The sequence below is a fragment of the Malania oleifera genome, chromosome 6 (assembly GCF_029873635.1).
Source record: "Malania oleifera isolate guangnan ecotype guangnan chromosome 6, ASM2987363v1, whole genome shotgun sequence".
NCBI lineage: Eukaryota > Viridiplantae > Streptophyta > Magnoliopsida > Santalales > Ximeniaceae > Malania > Malania oleifera.
Genome location: NC_080422.1, coordinates 78,416,410 through 78,431,804, shown reverse-complemented (window position 1 = coordinate 78,431,804; position 15,395 = coordinate 78,416,410).

Sequence of the window (15,395 nt, the reverse complement as noted above, 5' to 3'; positions counted from 1 at the left end):
ATTTCTACATAGTCATTTTCAGATTAAAGATTTGGGTGATTTGAAGTATTCTTTGGGCATCAAAGTTTCTTGATCAAAGAAAGGTATTTCCATCTCACAACGAAAATATACTTTGGAAAATTTAAAAGATAGGAGATTTTTGGGTGCTAAACCTGTGAACTTTCCCATGGAGCAAAACATAAAGCAAGACCTCTTGGATTCAGGAGAATTGCTTAAAGATCGATCTCAGTATAGGCGAATTGTTGGATGCCTAATTTATTTTACTATTACTTAGCCAGATATCACCTATTCGGTCCATGTGTTAAGCAAGTTCATGCATGCACCATGCAAACCACACATGGAAGTTGTCTTGCGTGTGTTGCATTATTTGAAAAGCAGTCCAGGACAAGGCTTGTTTTTTCCTTCTCAGAATGATTTATCTTTGTGAGCTTTTTCTGATTCAGATTGGGCTTTTTTTCCAATATCTCGTAGATCCATACAGGTTAATGTGTTTTTCTAGATCTTCTTTTATTTCTTGGTGAACAAAGAGGCAAAAAATTTTATCCCTTTCCTCAGTAAAAGCCGACTATGGAGTCATGACAAGTACATGTTGTGAATTATCCTAGCTACGTTCATTATTGACAGATTTGAGAATATTGCATCTGAAGCCAGCATTGTTATATTGTGATAACACAACCGCCTTACATATAGCAATTAATCCCATTTTCCATGAAAGAACTAGACATATAGAGATGGATTCTCATTTTATTCGTGACAAAATACAAGATGATTCAATTGTAACCGAACATGTTGCTTCAATGAACCAGCTTGCGGATGTGTTCACTAAGCCATTGGAAAAAGAAAGATTTCTCAACTATGATGCACAAGTTGGGAGTTCTTGACATTCACTCTCCAACTTGAGGGGAGTGTTGAGAAGGTCAATGATATCTAGCCTATTTATTGACAAAATATCCATCCATTCATTGATAAATATATTGTATTAATTGTATATTTGTTTAGTTGTATTTTACACTTAGACTACATTAATAGATTAGCATGACTGAAAGAAATCTCTTATATAAAGCTACATCTCCCAATTCAATAAAATTATTCAAAGGCAAATATTTGTTTCCTTCTTTTACATAATATTGTGTGCTTCGTTTTATTGGAGGTAAACAATAGGAGAGCAGAAAACAGGAGGGCGAGCTGAAACAAGTGATGCAACATAGGAAACATTTTGAATGTGTAAATGTATGACTGTTAATTTTGTTTTATGTAGCATAGTATGTGTTCAGTTACGGGCATTAAATCAGGGGTTTAAATATGTTATTACAAATTTTGGGGTTAAGATTGCACAAGTTGGGAGGTATACTCTTACCATGTTGATTCAGTTGTGAGGACTGTTAATTATGCCAATATTTATTTTAGTTTCCATCTTCAATTTGTGGTTTTGAAAATACATATGAATTACTAATATGATTATGAATGCATATATCAGGATGTACAATTTGTTTCAAGTTGATTGTCGAGCTTTTTCATACTTATGATGGCATTTGATGAATTTAACATGTTTTGATTTTAACTAAGGATTTCCCCTTCTTTCATTTTTATTTTCTAGGGTGGGTGAGGGGCTAAGTAGTTGGGAGTTTTTCAAAGAAAGAATTTCTTTGGAACATCTGAAGATTTAACTGCTATGGTTGAGTGACTTGTTTACTCATATATTCCTAGAAACATGAGAAAATTTAAATTTTGCAGTTGTATTTATCATGTGTGTTGAGGATACTTCGCCTCAATCAAAGGCCTCCTATATGTGATATAGTTGACCATTAATGTTGGGGTTATCCCACATTGGTTGTGAAAGGAGCTAGTGGTCAGTTATTAAGTGTGAGAGAAAGTCTCACCCCATGAGCTAAGTTTTGGGGTTGAGAAGGCTCAAGACCACTCAACACTAGTATCAAAGCTGATGGTTCAACCTTCTCTCCGAGTTGCCGGGTACGTAGTGTTGCCGTTTGGAGCCCGATGTGTAAGGGGAGATTGTTGGAGTTATCTCACATCAGTTATGGAAGGGACTGGTGGTCAGTTATTAAGTGTGAGGGAAAGTCTCACCCCATGAGTTAACTTTTGGGGTTGAGAAGACCCAAAACGACCCAACAGTTAATTTTAGGAGATTGTCCCCATTAAATTTTGTATATTCTTTTCATTTCTATTGTAATCAAAGTTGATGTATACAAACTGTAAGTCATTATAAATAAAAAGTACTCACCACTCTAAACGTGTAGTGGTTTCATCAAACATTCTCATGGTAATTAGAGCCTACCTGGATTAAGATCCCTCGATGGCCTTCATGATCTCATCCAAGTCTTGTAGCGACTGGATGGTTTAAGACTTGTGTGTACCATTCATGATTATAATTATTATTTTTTGAAAAAAGAGTTATGATCTGTTAATCGGCCTACACTTTCAAAGTATGTATATATGTCCTTAATTCTTACATCTGCTTTCTAATTTGTTTTTATCTTCAGGAGCAATGGAAAAGTAACACTCCTGCTTCTAAGCGGAAGGAGAGGTCCCAGATTGAAGATGAGGAGGGTGGGCATGGTAAGAAGAGGAAGAGAAAAGTGGAAAGAGGAAAAGAAAGGGCAAGAACTCGGGTTCACATTATGAGACAGAGAATGAATGCAGAAGCTATGATGGAAGATCAGGAAGAAGTGGGAGATGAAGAAGTCAATATGAGCTATAGGGAGCCTTCTTAATCAGATGAATGATCGGGATGCTGGTGCTCAGGATGACGCTATCTTCTTGCAGTAGCCGGGCTGGAAAATTCAGATGTTGACGATGACATGGTAAGTTTCTTTGGCTGAAGATGCGTGTGTCTTAGGACTCCACATGTTTCAAAACAGGAACTCGTCCTTTCCATGGGGATTTGGGGAATGAATGGGTCTTTCAGAAGTAGCTGCATATACCTCTGAATCTTTAATGAACTAATAATCGAAGACTTCTACTTTATAGCAAGAACTTTTTAATAATATCAATTTATTATTATAAGCATATTAAAATAATTTCTATTATACGTATATTTTGCCCCCAAAAATATAATTTCCACCGGTTCTTTCCTAGGAATAATAAAATAACAATATTAGATTGTCGTTTCATCATCGTTTTCCAACTCCTGATCTGGTGTAACTTTGTTTTCTTACAGGGGTGATTGGCATTGCCTTTCTAACATCAATTTGTGAAGATTCCCCTTTTTTAGTGACGCCTTTGAAACTTGCTGGTGAAGTTGCTGGTGAAGGGTAACGCAACGGAAAAGGACATGGTTAGAACTTGATGTTGATGAGGCATTAGACAGGCCACAAGTGGCGAGTCCGATTAGGGAGAACTTCGCCGAGCTGCAAGAAAGTGATGGAGAAGCAGGGCAATAGGTACAAGCTGAATGGGGACGATGCTGCTACTGATGGTGATTGAGGTCAAATAATCCCCATGAATCCTTTCCAGTCCAACTATAGACAACTGCTTTCCCATTCCCTCTGTTTTTCCCCTCCTTTCTTTCATCGAGAGAGGGGAAGGGGGAAGAAGTACGTCTGGTAAGAAAAATTGTAAATCTTTTCCACATATTGATGAATAGAAACTTACAGTTACATTATGTTTGCGGGCTTTACTGTAGTCTGAGAATATCAAAATTTTGAAGCCTTAAACTTGGAAACATTGTTCAGTGATGCTGTTTGCACTTCTCTAAGTCCTGTTATACGTAACCTAATTTATTCTTTCTTATTTTGAATTCACTTCAATGAGAGCAACTTTCACGCCCATTATGTGTAATGTTGACTATGGTCAGTGTGGAGCCTTCGTTGATTCTCCCATCGTAGAGTTTTAAGGAATACAGTTGTTCTACGTATGCATGGCACTTGACACATAATTCCAAAAAATTAGCGTTGGAATGACTTTCAAAATTAGACCAAATTGTTGAATTATGGCTTATTCTAGAAGCCTACCATTGCCATTGAAGTCTTCAATGGTGAGCTATTTTTTCTAAGGTAGGTGATGAGTGGTTGTAATAGAGGTATTTCCTAACCTATATAAACCCATCATCTCCATTTGTAATTTCATCCCCAAAATTGCCTACTTCTCTCTTAGGCACATTCTCTCTTCCCTCTCTCATTTTGTAATATTTCTACAATAGAGAAATATTGATTGATAGTGCCCGAGGACATAGGCACAATTAGCCGAACCTCGTTAATTCTGGTGTTCTTCCTTTTATCTATTCAATAGTTAACTTTTGTCGGGTATAGTTGTAGTAATATATTGTGTTAATTACATGTCTAAGGAAAATTCTGTTTAGGAAAGAGGGATTTAAGCGGTCCGTTGTGACCCCCCACTTTCCTGAGAATTTACTTGGTATAATTTTGTACAATTATTCACTCTCTATTTACCTGTACAATTGTAACTGTGGCAAAGTTAGGTGGATCAATCTCAAGTTTCACAACAATTGGTATCAGAGCCAAGGTTATTCTTAGTATGCTTTGTGGTTGCAGCTTAGTCTGATCTTCCACATCAGAAAAGTTTTCCTTGGGCTATTGGCATTCCGCATCGGCAGCCATTGAATAGCATTTATGGAAGAGATGGCAGATAGTGCAAAAGCATCCACATCAAACTCGTCTATTTTGGCAAGAACTACTGTGACAAATGCCAGATTTGCAGTGGAGACTTTCAAAATTAGACCAAATTGTTGAATTATGGCTTATTCTAGAAGCCTACCATTGCCATTGAAGTCTTCAATGGTGGGCTATTTTTTCTAAGGTAGGTGATGAGTGGTTGTAATAGAGGTATTTCCTAACCTATATAAACCCATCACCTCCATTTGTAATCTCATCCCCAAAATTGCCTACTTCTCTCTTAGGCACATTCTCTCTTCCCTCTCTCATTTTGTAATATTTCTACAATAGAGAAATATTGATTGATAGTGCCCGAGGACGTAGGCACAATTAGCCGAACCTCGTTAATTCTGGTGTTCTTCCTTTTATCTATTCAATAGTTAACTTTTGTCGGGTATAGTTGTAGTAATATATTGTGTTAATTACATGTCTAAGGAAAATTCTGTCTAGGAAAGAGGGATTTAAGCGGTCCATTGTGACCCCCCACTTTCCTGGGAATTTACCTGGTGTAATTTTGTACAATTATTCACTCTCTATTTACCTGTACAATTGTAACTGTGGTAAAGTTAGGTGGAACAATCTCAAGTTTCACAACAATTGGTATCAGAGCCAAGGTTATTCTTAGTATGCTTTGTGGTTGCAGCTTAGTCTGATCTTCCACATCAGAAAAGTTTTCCTTGGGCTATTGGCATTCCGCATCGGCAGCCATTGAATAGCATTTATGGAAGAGATGGCAGATAGTGCAAAAGCATCCACATCAAACTCGTTTATTTTGGCAAGAACTACTGTGACAAATGCCAGATTTGCAGTGGGGATTTTTGACGGCACCGGTCATTTTGGTATGTGGCAAAGTAAGGTTCTAGATGCTCTCTTTCAGCAAGGTCTAGACATTGCCATTGAAGAAGAGAAACCAGAAGATATTGAGAAGAAAGAATGGGGGACCATCAATCGATTAGCATGTGGTACAATTGGATCGTGTCTTTCAAGAGAGCAGAAGTATGCATTCTGTAAGGAAACTTCTGCAAACAAGTTGTGGAAGGCACTGGAGGAAAAGTTTTTGAAGAAAAGCTCTCAGAACAAACTCCATATGAAGAAGAGACTATTTCGCTTCACTTATGTCTCGGGTACCACTATGAATGATCATATCACCAACTTTAATAGGTTGGTTACTGATCTAGTTAATCTGGATGAGACTTTTAAAGATGAAGACCTGGCTTTGATGTTGTTGGGATCCCTTCCTGAAGAGTTTGAGTTTCTTGAAACTACTCTACTCCATGGAAAGGATAAAGTGTCTCTTGGCGAGGTTTGTGCTGCTTTGTACAACTATGAATTGAGGAAGAATGACAAGCTTGAAAGCACAAGTGGAGCCAACTAGGCTCTAGTAGTTCGAGGCTGTTCACAAAGCCAGAATAGTAGAAAGAAAGAGACATCCAAGTCAAGGTTCAGACCAAACAAAGATGAATGTGCCTTTTTTCGGGAAAAGGGACACTGGAAGAAAGACTGTCCGAAACTAAAGAATAAAGGCAAACCTGATAAAGGAAAGGCCATCTCAAATGTGGCTGAGTGCGAAGATGGGAGCTCAGATCTTTCGCTTGCTGTTAGGCCATCAACTAGTTCTTCAAGTATATGGCTACTAGATTCTGGGTGTAGCCATCATATGTGTCCCAATCGGGATTGGTTCTTTGATTTTAAAGAACTAGAAGGTGGAGTCATCTACACAGCAAATGATGTCCCTCTTACCACACATGGGATTGGTTAAGTCCGCTTGAGGAATCAAGATGGATCAATCAAAATATTGACGGACGTTAGATATGTACCAAGTTTGATGAAGAATCTTATTTCTGTGGGAACCCTAGAATCAAAGGGATTCAAAGTAACAGCAGAAAACGGAGTCATGAAGATCATATCTGGTGCACTTGTGGTAATCAAGGGAATTCGGAAGAACAATAACTTGTATCACTATCAAGGTCGTATAGTTATTGGGACGGCAGCAACAGTTTCTTCTGATGATAAAGAAATAGAAGCAACTAAGTTATGGCATATACGCTTGGGGCATGCAGGTGAAAAATCCTTGGGACTTCTTACAAATCAAGGATTATTAAAGGGAGCAAAGACCTGCAAATTAGATTTCTGTGAACATTGCATCAAAGGGAAGCAAACAAGAGTGAAATTTGGTACTGCAATCCATAATACCAAGGGTATTTTGGATTATGTTCACTCTGATGTGTGGGGACCTTCCAAGACAACTTCACTGGGAGGAAAACACTACTATGTGACCTTTGTTGATGATTTTTCTCGAAGAGTATGGGTGTATACTATGAAAACTAAGGATGAAGTGTTAGGAGTCTTTCTCAGATGGAAAAATATGGTGGAAACTCAAACAAGCAGAAGGATCAAGCGCCTCCGTACAGATAATGGTGGAGAATATAGAAGTGATCCATTTCTTAAAGTTTACGAAGATGAAGGTATTATACGACACTTCACAGTGAGAAGTACACCACAACAGAATGGAGTGGCAGAACGTATGAATCAAACATAGTTGGAGAAGGTTCGGTGTATGTTATCCAATGCTGGGTTGGGTAGAGAATTTTGGGCTGAGGCTGTAACATATGCCTGCCACCTCATCAACCGCCTACCATCTACTTCTATTTGTGGTAAAACACCATTGGAGAAATGGTTTGGAATGCCTGCTACAGATTATGATTCCTTACATGTATTCGGTTCCACTGCCTACTATCATGTCAAGGAATCAAAGTTGGATCCGAGGGCTAAGAAAGCAATCTTTATGGGAATCACCTCTGGAGTAAAGGGATATCGTCTTTGGTGTCCAGAGAGAAAGAAAATAATCTTTAGCAGGGATGTTACCTTTAATGAATCCACTTTTTTAAAGGTGACAACAGAAAGTGTTGAGCAAAAAGATGGTGCTCCAAAACAAGTGGAGTTTGATAGAAGAATTGTTTACCCAGAAAATGAAGACTCTCCTATGGTAGAAGAAGAGTCGCCTGTAGAAGAGGTTTCAACCCAAGAACCTCCACAGCAACATGAATCTATTGCATTGAGTAAGCCAAAGAGAAAAATTAGAAAGCCTGCTCGCTTTGTTGACATGGTGGCTTACGCATCTCCAATTGCAAACGATGATACTCCTGTTACTTACAATGAAGCAATCCAAAGTTCGGAAGAAGAAAAGTGGAGGGAAGCCATGAATGAAGAAATGCAATCCCTTCATAAGAATCGAACATGGAAGCTTGTTAGTCTTCCGAAGGGAAAGAAGGCAATTGGGTGTAAATGGGTATATACAAAGAAAGATGGATTTCCTGACAAGAATAGTGTTCGCTACAAAGCAAGGTTGGTGGCTAAAGGCTATGCACAAACGGAGGGAATTGATTACAATGAGGTATTTTCTCTAGTAGTAAAACATTCCTCCATTAGAATCTTATTGGCTTTGGTAGCAAAATTGGATATGGAACTAGTTCAATTAGATGTAAAAACTGCATTTTTACATGGAGACTTGGAAGAGGAAATCTACATGACTCAGCCAGGAGGTTTCAAAGTTGCTGGAAAAGAAAATATGGTATGCAAACTTGAAAAATCGTTGTATGGATTAAAGCAATCCCCAAGGCAGTGGTACAAACGATTTGACAAGTTTATGATGGGGCAAAAGTACAGAAGAAGCAAATATGATCACTGTGTGTATTTTTGCAAGTTACAAGATAGATCTTTCATATATCTTCTTCTTTATGTTGATGATATATTGATAGCCTCCAAGAGTCAGACAGAAATTGACAAACTAAAGGCTCGGTTGAATAGGGAGTTTGAGATGAAGGATCTAGGCAAAGCAAAGAGAATTCTCGGTATGGAGATAAGTAGAGAAAGGAAATTGGGGAGGCTTTGTTTGACTCAAAAACAATATTTGAGAAAAGTACTGAAGCGTTTTGGTATGGATGAGAAGTCAAAACCTGTTAGTACTCCGCTTGCTCCTCATTTCAAGCTGAATGCATCTATGTCTCCAAAAACTGAAACAGAACGAGAATACATGTCAAAAGTACCGTATTCAAGTGCTGTTGGTAGCTTGATGTATGCCATGGTGTGTACAAGGCCCGATATTTCACAAGCCGTTGGAGTTGTGAGCAGGTATATGCATAATCCTGGAAAGGAACACTGGCAAGCTGTGAAATGGATTCTACGATACATTTTGTATACGGTAGATGTTTGACTAATGTTTGAGCAGGATAAGCAAGATGATCATAGTATTGTTGGATACTGTGATTCCGACTACACTGGTGATTTGGATAAGCATCGGTCAACTACTGGCTATGTTTTTACTCTTACAAAAGCGCCAGTTAGTTGGAGGTCTACCTTACAGTCAACAGTTGCTTTGTCTACTACGGAGGCAGAGTATATAGCAGTCACAGAGGCTGTGAAGGAGGCAATTTGGCTTCAAGGATTGATGAAAGATTTGGGAATTGAATAGAAGCACATCAAGGTGCATTGTGATAGCCAAAGTGCTATCCATCTAGCAAAGAACCAAGTCTACCATTCAAGGACAAAGCACATCGACGTTCGATATCATTTTGTTCAAGAAATTCTGGAAGAAGGTGGAGTAGTAATCCAGAAGATTCGAACCACTGAGAATCCTATTGATATGATGACAAAAGTGGTAACTGTGGTCAAGTTTCAACATTGCTTGAACTTGATCAATATTGTTAAAAATTGAAAGATTTGCGCTACAAGCGCGTTTGAAGACATTATGGAATCTATGAGAGATGTTAAGAGATGGAATTTCGCCAAGGTGGAGATTTGTTGAATTATGGCTTATTCTAGAAGCCTACCATTGCCATTGAAGTCTTCAATGGTGGGCTATTTTTTCTAAGGTAGGTGATGAGTGGTTGTAATAGAGGTATTTTCTAACCTATATAAACCCATCACCTCCATTTGTAATCTCATCCCCAAAATTGCCTACTTCTCTCTTAGGCACATTCTCTCTTCCCTCTCTCATTTTGTAAGATTTCTACAATAGAGAAATATTGATTGATAGTGTCCGAGGACGTAGGCAGAATTAGCCGAACCTCGTTAATTCTGGTGTTCTTCCTTTTATCTATTCAATAGTTAACTTTTGTCGGGTATAGTTGTAGTAATATATTATGTTAATTACATGTCTAAGGAAAATTCTGTCTAGAAAAGAGGGATTTAAGTGGTCTGTTGTGACCCCCCACTTCCCTAGGAATTTACCTAGTGTAATTTTGTACAATTATTCACTCTCTATTTACCTGTACAATTGTAACTGTGGTAAAGTTAGGTGGAACAATCTCAAGTTTCACAACACAAATTTATGGCAAATGATCAACATCATGAATGATTATGATTATATCTGCTTCCCATCGGCTGGCTATCTCGGGGTAAAGGGCAAACTCAGTACAGTAAGATGAGTTGCGGGGGAAAGAAGTAATTTTAAAAAAAAAATTAATTTCCATTTAAAATGCATTGCTCGCAGATGGATAAAGGAGGATGCAGTTTTGAGTGAGGGTTTCTTGAGCTAATCATCTAAGAGTGTTGGCTCACTCCGGCTAAGGATGCATCATTGATCAGCGGGGATGGAACCAACAAAGAACCAATAAAAGATGCAACTTTGGTTACCGGGGATATTTTGTACATTAATATACTAGCGATATATATTAGCTATTGTTGGAAAAAATATTATATATGAACTAATTCCCACAAATAAATCAATGGAGTAATGCAAATAATAAATAAAAATGAGACACACAAAATTTAACGTAATTTCCTCAAATGTTGAGGTACATCCACGGGGCACGGCGTCCAAATCCACTATCATCAACATGTTGTACAAAGTGTGGATACAAAAGGTATAAACCTTACAAATATACAAGAGAGTATAAATAAATATAGTAAGATGGAAATGTCTCATCTAATATTCTGAACAAAGGTCCAAAAAACCAACCAAAAGACCACAATAAAAGAAATCCCAATATGATGTAAATAACACACACAGAGAGCTGGAGTAGAGTAGAACAGTAGCCTGCAGTAGAGAAGACGACTTGTACTAGCTGTAGACGTGGGCGAGAGGAGCTGTGAGGCATTTCTGTCAGTGGAAAAAACAGAGAGTGGAGAGGGCTACTTGTTGTGTTGTACTCAAAATGCTTAGGCGGGGAGAAGGAAGATGAAGAGGCTGCCTCAAGCGTGAGGCTTGGGCTGCTGAGCGTGAGCTGATTTTTTTTTTTTTTTGGAGTTCCGGAACATGGCTACACTAGGAAGCCAACAATAAAGTAATAAAAGTGGAACAACATTCAAGTCTTGGTCCCCACAAGGAGGGAAACCAGCAAATCTCCCCCTCCCGACTTATGGGGACGATTCCACCAATCCAGCCAAAACTCGACACTTCACATATTTGTCTCTAGACAATGCTTTTGTCATCATATTCAAACCATTATCATCAGTGTGAATTTTGTCAAACTGCAATAATTTCTTAGCCAACACATCCCGAATCCAATTATATCTAACATCAATATGTTTTGACTTTGAATGGAAGATAGAATTTTTGCTCAAATGAATTGCACTTTGGCTATCACAATAAAGAACATACATTTCTTGTTCCATGCCCAACTCTTTCAAGAATCTCTTCAACCAAAGCAATTCTTTGCAAGCTTCCGTAATGGCAATAAACTCGGCTTCCGTAGTAGATAGAGCAACACATTTCTATAATTTAGATTGTCATGCCGCAGCTCCCCCTACAAAAGTAATCAAATAACCCGAAGTGGATTTTTTAGAATTAACATCATCGGCCATGTTGGCATCCGTGAATCCATGGAGCGTAGATTTACCATTTCCAAAGCACAAACACACCTTTGAAGTGCCTCTAAGGTATCAGAGAATCCTTTTTACCACTAACCAATGCTTCTTTCCTGGATTAGAGAGAAGCCAACTAACAACTCCAACAGCGTGAGCATTGTAATTCCTCACATTATAGTGAATAATGAGTGTCATTTACTTTATTCTTATTTGATAAATTGTTGTTTCTCATCCATATTGGTTGTGTGTTGTTAAGGCTTGGTGATTTGTTGCAAGTTTACATCTTCCGCTTAGTGTGTGTGTATCCTATACTCAATTAATATCACAACAAATTGGTATCAGAGTGATTGTTGTTATGACATCGGGATCGTCTTCTGCAAGATTTGACGTTGTCAAATTTGATGGAATCGGAAACTTTGGTTTGTGGTAGAGGAGAGTAAAGGATATTCTTGTGCAACAGGGAATGCAACATGGAGAAAATTGGAAGCAAAGGTCGTTTCTACAATACGCTTGTGTTTGGCCGATGAATTTCTCAATCATGTGATAGAGGAGGATTCTCCGGCGGCTGTATGGCGAAAGCTTGAAAGTCGGTATATGTCTAAATCCTTGTTGAACAAACTTTTTCCTAAGTAAAGATCGTATTTGCTTAAGATGGTTGAGGGTTCGGATTTGAACCAACATATCAACACTTTTAATCAAATTGTGAGTGATTTGGCATGTGTTGATGTAACGTTCGAGGAGGAAGATAAAGTATTAATGTTATTAAATTCCCTTCCTACGTCTCAAACTTCTGAAAATTTGGTTACAACTCTTACATGGGGCAAAGATAATCTGAATTTGGGAGAAGTGACAAGTGCATTGCTTGGGTTTCATCAAAGGATGGTGATTAGCAATGAAGCTTCACAAGGTGAAGGACTTGTTGTAAAAGGTAATCAAGAACATGGGAGATGTAAGTCCTAAGGAAAATCTCAGTTGCAATCTGGGAAGAAGAAGAAGAAGGATGTGAAATGCTTTAAGTGTGGTGAAATCGGGCATATAAGGTTGGAATGTATGGAGTGGAAGAAAGAGAATTCTGAAAATTAGCAAAGTTCTTCAAAATCTACGTGTGTAGTTGAAAGAGATTCAGGATGCAGTGATGGAGATATACTATGTATTTCATCGAGTGCGGAGTTCCTCACAAAAGACTCTTTGATTCTAGATATCAAATGCTCTTATCATATGACAACAAACAGAAAATGGTTTGACACCTACAGGTCAATAAATACTTGTTGTGTTTCGATGGGAAATAATATTTCATGCAAAATACTTGGTATTGGAGATATAAAAATAAAAGCATATGATGGTGTTGTAAGATCTACATATGATGTAAGGCATGTGGAGGGTCTAGGAAAAAGTGTTATTTCATTGGGTATTTTAGACTGTAACGAGTATAGTTACGATTATGAAAAAGGAGAAATGAAGGTCTGTGAAGGCGATTCGATAGTGATAAAAGGAGAAAAGATAGAGGGAAATATCTATGTACTGCAGGGTGTTACGGTTGTAGGTGGAGATGTAGTCATTGAATCTGAATCAATTACTTCGTGGTATATGCAGTTGAAGCATATGGGTGACTACATATATTCAGATGTTTGGGAATCGATGATGATAGCATCAAAGGAGAGACATATATATTTTGTGAGTTTATCACGAAGGTTCTTGGTATACTTCATGCAGTGGCTGAGGTGGAGAATTAGACCGGGGAGAGAAATCCTTATGTTAGACATTGGGGACTGAGTATGCTGGTTTTGTTCAAGAAGTTTTGTGAGCAAGGCAAGTTATATGCAGAACTTGCAAGGTACTTCTTGATAAAGTTAGTCAGTATGGTGCATTTCTCATATGATCGATCGCCAAAAGTATCACTAGATGGGAAAGTTGCAAGTGAATTGTGGGCATATTTTTGTAGTAGACTACTTGGTTGTGAGTGAATGCCCACTGGTGCACTATTCTAGTGATGGAGGATCTAGGCTCGGTGTTTTGTCCAGATAGTACCTCTTTCTTTATTCACTAAGGAGGGTGCAAGCTGGGTGATCCTATGGCAAACAAAGGGGTGATCGAGGGCATGACTTTTTTGTTGATGAAGTCATGGGGCAACATACTCAAGTAAAGGAAGAGAAACAGAAATGCCAGAAAACTGAAGCAGTAGCAGCAGCAATCATGTTATTCAAGTGGAGTTAGGGACTCAAGGTAGAAATGCAGGGAGTTCTAACTCAGGTTAACAATATCATGGATTAAATGGGGTTGTGATGCAGGTGGTGCAAAAAACTCAAGGCAGAGATAGCATTGGTCATATTGTAGGGAGTTTCAGCTCGAGAGACCCACAGAATCACGGTAAGCTCATGTGCACTATCAGACCACCACTCAGGTGTGTGAGATGGTGAGGCTTCCAATATGGAACAGGGTAATAAGATGCAATGGAGTGATATGTCTGTTATGTATGAATGACATGTTATTGGCTGAAAATGCTTTAACTAAGGCTTTAATCAGTTAGGCACTTTATTGAAAGGTTTTGATATGAATGTGTTTGGGTACAACCAAGATGGGTCTTGGTTTGTTAATTCACTTGGACAAAGCTGCAGGGAGATTGCTATTATCTCATAGTGGCTTTGTGTACAGAATCGTAAGGAGACTTCGTTTTTTGTTTCAAAGGGGTTCTATGGAGAATTGTTGTGAAATGTCTACCGCTCGGTACCCAAGGAAGGGTTGTGATGTCCGGGATATGTCAAAGGTCCTCCATGATTGTGTAAATGGGGTGTTTAAGCAGGCAGCAAAGTGGACCATCAGTTGTGAGATTTTTTGAAGACTATGCAAGGGGCTTTGGTGATATAAGGCTTGCAGCAGTGTTTGTTTACTATTGTTGGAAGGCTTTGTTTGAAGCCTAGGGTGAAGTCTTCAGGTGATGAATCTACAACTGCATCGGGGTTGATGGTAGAAGTTGAAGTTGTCATCAGTAAGCTCAAGCGGTATTGCTTGGACTTGGTATTTGTCTCTAAGTGTTAGAAGGGAGACATAACCCAACCAAGCGATTCAAGTTCAAGGTGGAGCAGTTCATATGTTTTTCAGTATTCTTCTAAGGGAGCGTATAATCGCCATGGTGGAGATTATTGTTTATGGTGTGACTCTTATACTTGGAGTTTCATAAACAAGAGAAGGAAGAAGAACATGGAGGGCCAGTGCAACAGGCACTCATCGACGAGTGCCCTGAGCTCGTCGACGAGTAAATACCGAGAGTCAGAATTTCTAGAAATTGAAGACTCGTCAACGAGAGTATAGACACGTCGATGAGTGGTCTTCTTCGTATCGTTGACAAATCCCTGTACTCGTCGACGAATGTCGCCAAGGCCGTGAAGAGAAATTAAAAATTTGAATTTGGACGTTATGGTAGTTGGGTATTTGGAGGGAAACCTCCGAGAAACTTCTATTTATGTATTTCTGAATGTATTTTGTTTATAGAAAACTTTGTAAGACTAGTGTATTGTTTTTCTTCACATTATAGTGAATATTGAGTGTTGTTTGCTTTATTCTTGTGTGATAAATTGTTGTTTCTCATCCATATTGGTTGTGTGTTGTTGAGGCTTAGTGATTTGTTGCAAGTTTACATCTTTCGCTAAGTGTGTGTGTATCCTATACTCAATCCATATCACAACATCTTCCTTGTCCTTCTCACTTGTAGGACTTTGTTTTGTACTAAGCTTGAAGTGACTAAAAAGTGGGCAACCAACGGGTTTTGCTTTATCCTTATTGAACCTCTCAAGCACTTTTTCAATGTACCATTCTTGAGACAACTAAATTTTCCCTTTTTCACGATCACGAACAATTCTCATGCCAAGAATTTGCTTTGTCGGTCCCAAGTCTTTCATAGCAAAAGACTTACTCAATTCCAACTTCAACTTGTCAATCTTGGAGGAGTCTTGTCCTACA